The sequence below is a fragment of the Pezoporus flaviventris genome, unplaced genomic scaffold, assembly GCF_033815535.1.
Source record: "Pezoporus flaviventris isolate CSIRO_AGI_PZ_B2104156 unplaced genomic scaffold, CSIRO_AGI_Pfla_v1 ptg000037l, whole genome shotgun sequence".
Lineage (NCBI taxonomy): Eukaryota > Metazoa > Chordata > Aves > Psittaciformes > Psittacidae > Pezoporus > Pezoporus flaviventris.
In genome coordinates, this window is record NW_026892585.1 from 6,304,474 (window position 1) to 6,316,978 (window position 12,505).

Sequence of the window (12,505 nt, forward strand, 5' to 3'; positions counted from 1 at the left end):
GAAAGGGGGAACGAAATAGTAAACTCAAGATATATTAAATTTTAACAAGGACTATTATCCATATGAGCTGGGAAGCTCCTGGATATCCTGGAAAATCTATAGACAAAAGTCATTCTAGACACTTGTAATGGCCATGATCAATGTTAGCTTACATGATTACGGATCTTGATTATACGGTTAAAACATTTCCTACAACAGATGAAAACATGAAGCAAACTATAATGAAGAGAACACAAAAGAGAGAATGGGAGACAATCTCAGATTTCATTTTGTTTTTAGCAAGAGTACTCAGCTTAGGCTGATACTTCAAACAGACCCTGTGCTCATGTGCAGGAGTTATGAAACCACTGGTTTGAGATGGCGCAGTAAAAGCAGTAATAAACAATGGGACCCACATTTATATGTTACACTGAGAAGAAAGAGCATATGCAAAGCTGCTGCACATACCTTGATAGAGGCAATTTAGTCCAGTTTAAAATTTAGCTGCTGTTAGGAAACAAACAGCTCACCACTGCATTCCTCCCTTTGTGCTCCTGTTGATGTGTGTCTTGCTTCAGATATTGTGAGGAGGAAATCTGCAGCCTTGGGGAAGCTCTCTAACTTTTTCTAGTTGCTTGAGCTTCCACTGACAGAAACAAAAGCTGGTGCTTTGCTTCTTATTTCTATCTCATACCTGATCAGCCATGAATTTCACATTTACTGAATTAAATCTACTGCTTACAACATTGTGACTTCACTGTGTGAAGGCAGAGACAATGTCCTATTTATAAAAATACACACACTCTTTGGAGTTATGTTTGGCCCAAGGTTCTGAATGCTGTTCTGACTACCTTGAAGAAATTACAACTGAAACTATTTCTATAAAGGAATTATTTTATATAAATTATATAAAATGTGAGCTCAGACTTTTGGCGTCAAGAAAGGTATTTAAACTCAGAAGAACTCTGCATTCAGTCAAGAACACAAAACAGCACAGTTGGCACAAACTAAAAACAAATGCAAAAGCAAAAAGCCTTCCTCTGTCTACAAAAAATTGATATGAAATTCTAGTAACATTAATTTGGGGGGGGGTTTCTTCTTTTCTTTTGTTCCCATTCCTTGAGATATGGTGGCAATGTAAGTTTTGATAGGTAAGTAATAGCTACCTGCGGTAGATTCATAATGTTCTTGGAAAAATACCTTACCTTCATTCAATGGACAGGGAAATGGAGGCACAGAATGACAAAGCAAGCTGGTAGCTCACCCAGCAGAACAGTAACAGGAATAGAAGTCAGCATCCCTGAACCAGAGCTCCAGATCCTAGCATCCAGGACACGCTATTTCTCATAATTCATAGTGACACACAAAAATGCATTTTTCCCTTCAGGAAAACATTTATATTGTTTCTACTGCTATCCCTTGTTGAATCATTTCCACAGTGATGCTCTTAATGCCCCAATACCATTTTCTGTTACACTGTAGCGCTGCATCCCAGATAAATATGCTAGGGGAAGTCTAATTATGAGTATATTGGAACCTGCTCATTTAATTTATAGTTTTAATGTTCTCTGAATGCAAACTTTTATAGTGAGTGAATACAGTAATTGATCCACTGTGAACTAACTGCTTGAATTAATTTCACTCCTGCCACAAAGCCTTGTCTTGAGACTTCAGGCCCCAGCATTAAAGGTAAGTAAAAAAGGACTTAAGAAAACAGTAATGAGCAGATCAATAACGTGCATTACAATAGATATCAATTTTTACATGCATACAAAATGAGTACAAGGTGACAAATTCTGATACGACTGAAGCTTGCCCAGTTTCAAGATGGCACAGAACCTGCTTGGATTCTCTATTATCTCTTCTCTGAGTAAAACAGACTTGGGAGGGGGTGACTGCTGTGAAGATTTAGTGACCTCTTCCTCGTACAAAGCAAGACACTCTGGAGCTGTAATCAAAGGATCTAATCAAACTACAAATCAATCACTTCCTTAAGTATTTCCACTGTACGGGACCTACAGAATCATGAGATTGCCTACTGGCCTCCCAGCTTTTAAAATTTGGAAGAAATTGTCCTCAAAACAGAGGTCTAATCCACCCTATAAATCCAAAGGCAAGGGTGCACCATTCCCATGCTGATAAAGGGACATTCTGTTCCCCTGTCCCAAAGAACCCAGAAATATAGAATGAAATAACTTCATCACTGAGTGATGAAGCTCCTCCTGTAAATTGCATTCATCTTGACAGCTATGAATATTGAACCACAGTCAGTCCCTACCTCCTCCTCCCAAAGTTATTTTTTCTGTCCCTGAGGAAAGCTATTGTTCACAACAGTATTTCACATGGAATATAGTTAACGTAATTATGTATTATATTATATGTTATATAATATATATATTATATAATATGATAACACATGTAGCCATTGCTACTGGAAAATGTTTTGACCTAAGAAGCCAGAAAAACTGTTTAAGGTCTCCTGGCTATCTATTGCTGGAGTTTTGCTATACCGGTACACAGATGCCATTTGTTGCCTGACATTATTACTTCAGTATGGTGCCTTATCTAGCTTTGTCCTGCTGTTTTCTTTTCTGCTTTTCCACTTACGTAAAGCTTTGCGTACAATAAGACAGGACTATTGGATTTTGTTTTTAAAATAGTCTTCTCCTCCTCCCAAGAGAAATACCCTCTATACCAAGTAGTAAAACTGCCTGCAGCAGCCTGTGACTTGATTTCACGCATCTCATGCCTGATGCATACACGAAGTCCAGTCCGTTAAAACTGAGCTTTGTGAACTAAGCCTTATGTTTCAAAAGTGACTTCAATGCTTTTTAAAGACATCACTGGAAGGGAAAAAGACCAAAAACGTCCAAGAAACCAAAAAAAAACACACCAAACCCACACACCAAACAACCACCCCAAAACCTAGAAAAGAAAGAAAAAGAACTAGTGCTTATGAGACATGACCTGGGTTTGAAATTAAAGCTCTTCAGAGACCTCCTATTTTAGCTCTGTGAGACTTCCCATGGTGGAGCTTTAGATTAAAGCTTTTAATGAAGCTCAAATGCGGAACACAACAAAATACCAGCCTTTTATCACTGTTTTGCTGAATTACAATTAATTTCAGCTGATAAAAAAACAGCAAAGAACATTGGATAAACAGTAGCAGCTGTAAGAGGCCAATGTAATTTCAGCACTAATTTGCACAGCATGGAAGTTCCCCACACACACATTTGCCAGTCCCAGCTCTCTAATAGGTGTGAGCTCCCTGGTTTCTCTTTTCAGCAGCCCTGGTTGTTGGGAGGTGTCAAAGAGTTTCTAATGTCTGCTACATTAACAGTAATGGTTTCCATCTCCATTATTAAATCTTTAAGACAGAGTCAGAAGCAAACATGAAAGTTACTTTTCCTTTTAATCTACCACTTGTGCATTTTCAATATTGTGCTTATCCGATGTTTCTTCGACCAAGCATCATCTCTGGAGGGAACAACTTCACTTGAAACAAATCTAACTTAGAAAACGGCTTTATTCTCATCTTGAAATATCACAAGTAACTTTGTAACAAGTGAACAAATAACACCCCCTTGCCTCTCAATTCTGGAACAATAAAATAAAATTTAAAAGCCTGTTTGAATAATAAGAAACAATAGGCTGTGTTTTACTTGTTGAAAAACTGAAAAGATGTGGTAGATAAGTAATATGCAGTTACTCAGTGGCCTGGGAAATTGGCAATCTGTTCTAAGACTGGACTGCGTCTGGCTGTTATTGAGTTAACTGTCTTCATAGCAACCCCTGTGGTGCTGTGGTTTGGATTTGTGACTGAAAAGTTTTGGTAATACACAAGTATTTTGACTGTTGCTAAAAAGCACTTGCACAGCAGCAATGGGTTCTTTTTTCCCATTCTGCACTCCCATCCCTCCACTGAGAGGAAGCTGGGGGTGGAAAAAGGTTGGGAGGGGACACTGGGACAGCCGACCCAAATTTGCCAAAGGGATGTTCCATGCAATATAACATAGTTAGCATTAAAGTGGGGGTACAGGAAGAAAGGTGTAGGGTTCCTTGGTTTACAACGTGATCGTTACTTAGAGACGGGCAAAGCAGCAGTCTGCTTGTGGGAGACGGTGAATGACTGATTTGCTTTGGTTAGCTGGGGGGGGGTTTAGGGGCTCTCTGTGTGTTGTTCTTTTCCTACACCTGTTAAACTGTCGGTATCACAAACCATGAGTTTTGTGTCAGGGTTTCTGTTCTCTCCTGTCCCACTTGGTTGGGGTGGGAGACAGAGCAGTAAGTGGCTGTGTGCACATTCAGCTGCTGGCTGGGGTCAAGCCGCCACGAAAAGGAAGGAAGAAGAGTCAAGGCAAAAATGATTCCTCTGGTAGAAACAGTCACTTTCAGATAAAAGGGGACAAGTTCAGAGTGATACAGATCAAATCCTGTACACGCACAACAGAAGCACATGTAACTGTAAAAGGAAAACTTTGTCTCGAACTGTATTTAAGGGGGGGGGGGGGGGGGGGAAGAACAAATCCCAAACAAAAATATCAAAATGTCCCATTATGACCTTTCTTACCTTTCCTGAAATCTTCTCTTGCTTTTCCAAATCAGTCTACCTTACAATGTGGAAATGACTGAAAGTCCAAATCCAAGCAAAAATCTTGACTAACCTCAAGCTCTGGCCTGAGGGGGAAGAAGCTCCCCCTGGCTCTGGTCTGCGGGGGAAGAAGCTCTCCGGGCTCTGCTCTGAGGAGAAGAAGCTCTGCAGGCTCTGGTCTAAGGTAGAAGAAGTTCTCCAGGCTTTGGTCTGAGGGGGAAGAAGCTCTCTGGGCTCTGGCCTGAGGTAGAAGAAGCTCTACGAGCTCGGGTCTGAGGGGGAAGGAGCTTCTGGGCACTGGTCTGAGGGGGAAGAAGCTCTCCAGGCTCTGGTGTGAGAGGGAAGAAGCTCTCTCGGGCTCTGGCCTGAGGGGGAGGAAGCTCTGCGGGCTCTGGTCTGAGGTAGAAGAAGCTCTCTCGGGCTCTGGTCTGAGGTAGAAGAAGCTTCTGGGCGCTGGTCTGAGGGGGAAGAAGCTCTCCAGGCTCTGGTGTGAGAGGGAAGAAGCTCTCTCAGGCTCTTGTCTGAGGAGGAAGAAGCTCTGCGGGCTCTGGTCTGAGGGGAAAGAAGCTCTCTTGGGCTCTGGTCTGAGGGGGAAGAAGCTCTCCCAGGCTCTGGTCTGAGGTAGAAGAAGCTCTCCGGGCGCTGGTGTGTGGGGAAAGAAGCTCTCCCGGGCTCTGGTCTGAGGGGAAAGAAGCTCTCTTGGGCTCTGGTCTGAGGGGGAAGAAGCTCTCCCGGGCTCTGGTCTGAGGTAGAAGAAGCTCTCCGGGCGCTGGTCTGAGGGGAAAGAAGCTCTCCCGGGCTCTGGTGTGAGGGGGGAAGAAGCTCTCCCGGGCTCTGGTCTGAGGTAGAAGAAGCTCTCCGGGTGCTGGTCTGAGGGGGAAGAAGCTCTCCTGGCTCTGGTGTGAGGGGGGAAGAAGCTCTCTCAGGCTCTGGTGTGAGGGGGGAAGAAGCTCTCCCGGGCTCTGGTCTGAGGTAGAAGAAGCTCTCCGGGTGCTGGTCTGAGGGGGAAGAAGCTCTCCTGGCTCTGGTGTGAGGGGGGAAGAAGCTCTCTCAGGCTCTGGTGTGAGGGGGGAAGAAGCTCTCCCGGGCTCTGGTGTGAGGGGGGAAGAAGCTCTCCCGGGCTCTGGTCTGAGGTAGAAGAAGCTCTCCGGGTGCTGGTCTGAGGGGGAAGAAGCTCTCCTGGGCTCTGGCCTGATGAGAGAAGCTTTTGTGGGCTTTTGCCATGTCCCTGTCCGTCTGGGTGTACCTGCCACAGCTACTTACAGCCCTTTAAAATACTTGTTTAAATATTTATTAACATTTATTTGTTTTACAAATTCCTATTTATTTTTTTTTACTTATACTGGTTGATTTTCCAGCCTTACTCTATTATATCCCAGTCAGTATCTGCCTAACTGGCCTCCCTGTCACTTTACAATGAAATAAACCTTAGGGCAGTGTCTTGCTCTTGATACAGGCAGAATCTCAATGATAAGCAGCCACTTAGCTTAGGAAATAAGGTTAAACCTAGCTCCGCTAACATCAGTGTGGCAAAATCAGCAGTGATCTTTATTCCAATCCACACACATTCCCAGTTCAAACTCACACTAGCTCATCTTTAGGATGTACTCATCTCCAGCATGCTCACTGGGACCCCAGCCTGGTTGATCGTATGTTCTTTCCATTCAAGACTTCCTACAGTTCTGCTACATTAGTTTTGCTTTCTTCTCTCTCTCAATTCAAAATCCTAAATAGTCAACGGAGGCAGCTTCACCTGCTGGTACTGCAGCCGTTCATAGGCAACTTCTATGCCTTTTCCTAAGAGGTCTTGAAGATTCCATGATGTTCAACCCAGTCATCATATCCTCATCCTTCGTGGGCTTTAACCTTACCAACAGTATTTCTGTTGCCTTAAATTCTGCTATTATGTGAGAATTAACATCTCCAAGAGTGATTCAGAGCTTTACATCTTATTGAACCCCTCCTGTACAGGAAATACCAAAGCGAAGAGTTGTCATTTTCCACTGCACAAAATTAAAGAGGAACTGAAGGATATACTGGGAAAGATTAATTGCTTGGTTGTGAATGGAAATATTATATACAGTGATATCACACTCATGGCCACGTACCAAAGCACATCTTCATATTAATCTTGTAAATAGCATTCAAAATTAATTAGAAATCCAAGCACTATCATTCCTTCTGAAACACAAATGGTTTATTTCAGCTGTAACCAGAAAGATAATAACCAGCACAAGCATTTGAAGGGAAATCATGTTCCAAGACAGCAGTGCTCAGAAGCCCCAGTGCCTTTACACTGCTGAAGCAGAGCAAAATTCTTTCACATGTCAGCCTAGATGAAAGCCATTCCTGGAAAGATGTGCATCTCAAACTGGCACAGTGTGAATGGCTCGCCTGGAACATGATTCGTGTTTTCCTTTGCCAAAACCTGTGGCTGACACTCAGCTGCTTCTCCCTGTACCCAACCCTTCATACCCTGAAGTTTCTGGGAAGGTTAAGCCTTCAAAGTCTAATGAGGAAAAAGGAACACTTTTCACATACTAGCTCCCATTCTTTGGCTTTAACCTTTTGCTCATCCACACACCACTTTCATTTGCTTAATACATGTAGGTCAGACATTAATTTGGGCTAGGCATAGCCTAAGATTAAATATTTTCATGAGTGTGTGACTAGTGCAGAATTGCCAGCCAGCTACTGACTTCAGCGCTGCTGTAGTGGTTTGGAGCAGCTCAAGGTCCACTCTTGGTCGTATTTGACAAGCAACACACCCAGTGCCATAATTTTTAGACCACAGTGCAGGAATTGCTGGAAAATAGTTTTAAATATACTTCGCTTATGATGAACTTTGTAAGATTACAGCTTTTAGTACCTGTCAGAATTCCAGCTCCCTGAGTACAGGGAAAATGAACAGGATAGGAAATTACATGAGAAAAGGTTTACTTGTGGGTATATTTGTATTTCCAGTGATGAATTAAAAACTGTAATAACAGCTTCATTACTGGAATTTTGTCATTGCTGCCTTGACCAGAATTTCAAGTTATTGAGGCTGGGGATAGGGAAATAACTGCGAAGAGTAAATACAAAGCTGAGGGGTTGTTTCCCTCCCATCTTCCCAGAATTCTACAGTTCTTGGGAACCAGTATCTAATGTGTGGCTCCCCATCTCTCTTCCTCTTCTGCTTTTATGTACTAATTTCTTGATAAATATGCTTCTGAAGGCTTTAGCGATTTAAGATGAAAGAATCTTCCAGTATCTGAAGGGGGCCTATGAGGATGCTGGGGAGGGACTCTTCATTAGGGACTGTAGTGACAGGAAAAGGGGTAAAGGGTTAAAACTTAAACAGGAGAAGCTTAGATTGGATATAAGGAGGAAATTCTTTACTGTAAGGGTGGTGAGGCATTGGAATGGGTTGCCCAGCGAGGTTGTGAATGCTCCATCTCTGGCGGTGTTCAAGGCCAGGTTGGACAGAGCCTTGGGTGACATGGTTTAGTGTGAGGTGTCCCTGCCCACGGCAGGGAGGTTGGAACTGGATGATCTTAAGCTCCTTTCCAACCCTAACTATTCTATGATTCTAAAGCAGAATAGCATATTGTTTCCCGTATGAAGTGAAGCATAATAATTAACAGTATTGTTTTTTTTTAATAGTATGTAAGGCAATCAATTTTGAAGCTTACCTCTCAGCAAAACAGACAATTCAATCTCTGTGAAATTGCACTTCAAACACGTTTCTGGGGTGACAAAAGACAGAACCTGGGATATCCAGGTGACTTATCTGCTTCCACATTTACCTTCTGAATGCTGCAGTGCAGCCACAGTGGAGGAATTTTTCCTTATGTGTGAATATAAGTGTTGATATTGCCTGTCAAAACACCCCACAGAAGTACTGACTTACATTAGTAAGGGCACAGCTTAAAGCAGGTAGCAAATGGCATTTTGTTACTATTCTTATTCCCTATCACCACCTTCAATGGCCCCATTCAGTACTTCCAAGCGCTTGGCTCTTCCAAACAACGTGAAGCACGCTGGTTTATGAACAGCAGGTCCTGACAGCAGCAAGGAGATCTCTCGGCCATATCTTGGTCCTGTGACAAGCAGGACTCTATGATCCCACAGGCGGTTCAGCAAGTAGAGTCTGCAAAAACCTTCCTAGTGAGGGGTCAGGAGTTTGCCTTGCTGGAACTGCAGCCCTAGTTCATCTCAGAAGAGACTGGGAGCATTGAGCTTTTTGTTCAGCGGCTCCTTGGTCATTCAAAAGTCCTCTATTTCAAGATGCTTGCTAACCACTTCAGATGGAAGAATAGTTCTTTAGTATAAAGCCTCCTGAAACAGGGTCTTACTTTACACTAATGGCTGTGTAGGGCCTGATGCAATACTGAAATCTGTGGTGAGGGCTCTTACTAGAAGCAACAGCACAAATATTGGCAGAAGAAAGTGTGATACCAGAATTTTTTCATACAAAACAATGGTGACTTATTCACAGTATTTCTCAAGACAAAAATGCCATTATATATGTACTAACACATGCAGACTTCTTAAAGAAGTTGTTAGAAATCAAATTAATTTGTTCCTACTCCCCGGTGCATTTGTTGCAATATTACAGATCCAGATTTTCTGAGGTTCAAAATAATGTACTGGTTTTGGCTGGGATAAAGCTAATTTTCTTTGCAGTAGTTTGTATGGTGCTATGTTTGGGATCTGTGACCAAGCCAGTGTTGAGTGCATGCTATTGCTGAGCTCTGCTTACACAGCATCAAGGCCTTTTCTGTTTCTTATGCTGCCCCTCCATCACCTAGGCTGGGAGGAGAGACAGTTAGGATGTTGACCGAGACTGACAAAAGAGGTATTCCATGCCATAAGATGTCATGTTCAGCAATAAAAGCTGGAGGAAAGAAGGATGAAGGGGTGACATTTGGAAGTATGATGTTTGTCTTCCCAAGTAGGCATTGAGCCTGATGGAGCCCTGCTCTCCTGGCAATGGCTGAACACCAGCCTGCTGATGGAAAGTAGTGAATGGATTTCTAATTTTGCTTGGCTTGCATGCACAGATTTGCTTTAGCTATTAAACTGTCTTTATCTAAACCCATGAGGTTTTTCACTTTTTCCATTCCAGTTCTCTCCTTTATCCCACTGTGGTGGGACTGAGTGAGCAGCTGCATTGGGCTGAGCTGCCTACTGGGGTTAACCCACAACAAATAATGATTGTTCTACATGTATAAGACACCCATCACCCCCAAAAGCTGAAGAATTTAACCAGATGCTTCTGGTTTTCTTACCCTCCACTGGTTTCTTGGTTCCACACACCCTCAGAATTTAACTATACACTTTAAAAAAGGGGAAATCAGGCCTCAGCTGTTGTACTTCCTATTTCTCAAGCTATGAGCACAGGTAACGTAACCTCCTTTGACCTGGTCACTCTTCTTATATATCGAAGTATCAGATCACACATTTTTGCCACAGCAGTTCAGCACAAGTTCATGTTGAGTTGCTAGTCTCTATGCCCTTTACAAAGAATTGTCCAGGCTAACATCTCCTATTCTTCATGTATAAATACATTCTCTGGCATATGAATACATCACATTTGGATGTCAACTTTAATCCATTTGAATACAAATTTTCTATAATATGCATGCTCATTTTTTGTCTGCCCATAAAGCAGCCAAACACAAAACCTTTGAAAAGCCAACCTGGATAACAATTTTAAACAAAGCTTACGTATCTCAAGGAAAGAATTTAGCCCATCTATTTTTTACAAACCATTTCTAACTAATGGCAACTAAATTCCTTTTGGCTTTTACATGCATACTGTATCACCTTGTCTGGTGTTCTGCTTTGCTAACAGCCGCCCTGTAGAGAATCAGATCCATTTTCTAAAATCAGACGAGCCCTGCTTATAAATTGCTTGGACAAAGAGCATCAGAAGTAGGGGAGGAAGGCTTCTAAAACCAGTAACAGCTTCTGCTCATGTCTAGACATGACTGCAACACAATGAGAGACAGGTAAGAAGGTCAAGCATTTATGCAGTTCTTGGACAGAGCTGTCAAAGGTTTGTGCAGGTAAAACTAATATCAGAATGTGGGAATATGAAAATGAAATTTCAGAAACAGTTACCTGAACTTTATCATGGGAGAAATCCTAACCTCTCCTTCTGCAATAGCATACCTGCCTGTAACTTAATCTGGTAATAAATCCGATGCTATTCTAATTGTTTCACTGGATGGCAAAGATGGCTCAAAGTACACCTACTACCCATCCTCTCAGCTATGTTTGCTTTTATGCTGACATAGACATTAAAACCCCTTGATCAGTACCTTGGTCATACCTCTGATTGTGTAGTTCTATAGAAATAAACCAGCACTACCCAGAGGGTGACAATATATGTCTGCAAAGAAACACAGGAACAGGGAAAATGTACAGCTATTTGAATTAGCCTTGCCTCCAAGCAAAGCATTCCCTGTAATGGACTCCAATGAGCCCAATGGGAATTAGTGAATGTTTTTTTCCCCCAACTGAATCCAGAGTCAATTTCAATTAGAATTCATAGCCCAAAGCATCAGTGTTACCATCACTGCAAAATCACATTACAAGAGATGTCACAAGTTACTCAAACTGAGATTCAAAGTTTGCCATAGTTTCAAGAAGGCGATTGTAATTACAGCGTATTAATACAGGCTGTGAGATTAAATTACACATTTAAAGCTGGTGGAGGTTTCTAGATTGAAAAGAGATGCTAGACGCAAGAGATGCTAAGAAAGCAACTTTGGCTGTAGTCAGGTAAGAAGAGTAACCATACAGTGGTTATCATGACGTACATATACTCATTTATTGGTAAGAACCAAGACAAAGTTTAGAGTAAGCTCTCTGTGAAAAAGCTTTCCCTTTGATCAAATCTACACTGCCTTTATAACAATAATTCCTTAAAAATACAGAAGAAGCCTCCTTGGAAAAAACAATACCAGGAAGCTTCTGGCTAAGTAAAGTCATTGACATTACAAGTTATTTTCACAAGCCTTGAACATTGCCAGGGATGAAGCATTTACCACTTCTCTGGGCAACCTCACCACCAGTAAAGAGCTTCTTCCTTAAATCTAACCTGAAATATTTTATAATGATAAAATATTAAATTTTGATTTATATCTTGATTTATGATAGGTAAGAGTTTACTGAAGATACGCTTATGTTGAACTATGCATTCCCTGGAATTTCTGTTTTGATCAGCCAGTGGCTTTGTCATCTCTAAGTCTCAGCAAGAATGCAGAGCAGGTTTATCAAGCACATATTAAATCCCTGGCATTTCTCTGAAAAAAATGAAGCAGAAAAATCAATTAGTCTCAATAGTGCTAATAGAAAGAGAAAATCAAATGACAGTAAGGGCAAAACAGTTGCAGAAAGTACTCAATTAAAATGATGGAAAAATAAATTGTTTCTCATGCACTGTTTTGAAACTACTCTTTTCCTCAGAGACATATCACTTCCACCTCCAAAACTCAGCATTAGCAGTTCTCTATTTTACTTAATAGAAGCTATAACTCATATTGGCAGTTACTATGATACGTTTCTTTGGATGCAGTTCTCACTGGAACCATTTTTGTAATAAGTTACAACATGACAGCAAGGAAAACATTAACTGAGTCCCTCAACACTGCATATCAAAGGAAAAAAAGATAGGAAAGGCTTTTTTACCAGGGTAAACAACAGAGATCCTGGCCAAATTGAATGTAAGCCAACAATATGCCCTTGCCACAAGGAAAGGCAATGGTATCCTGGGCTGCATTAGGTAAAATATTGCCAGCAGGCCAAAGGAGGTGATCCTGTCCCTCTGCTCAGCACTGCTGAGGCTACATCTGGGGTGCTGTGTCCAGTTCTGGGCCCACCAGTAGAAGAGACATGGACATGCTGGAGCCTAGCAAAGGGCCATGAAGATACAGTACTTGTGAA

At 41.9% G+C, this 12,505-nt stretch overlaps 2 long non-coding RNA genes across 3 annotated transcripts in view; both read right to left on the reverse strand.

The window, feature by feature from the left end:
• The window catches only part of LOC133274972 (uncharacterized), a 197,754-nt gene that overhangs the window by 23,216 nt on the left and 162,033 nt on the right, over window positions 1–12,505 (reverse strand). The window lies entirely within an intron of this gene.
• Window positions 143–3,028, reverse strand: LOC133274974 (uncharacterized). The gene is made up of 3 exons (XR_009745347.1): window positions 2,947–3,028; window positions 1,185–1,299; window positions 143–189 (listed from the first exon to the last, which is right to left on the reverse strand). It is a non-coding gene; the product is annotated as an uncharacterized LOC133274974 (long non-coding RNA).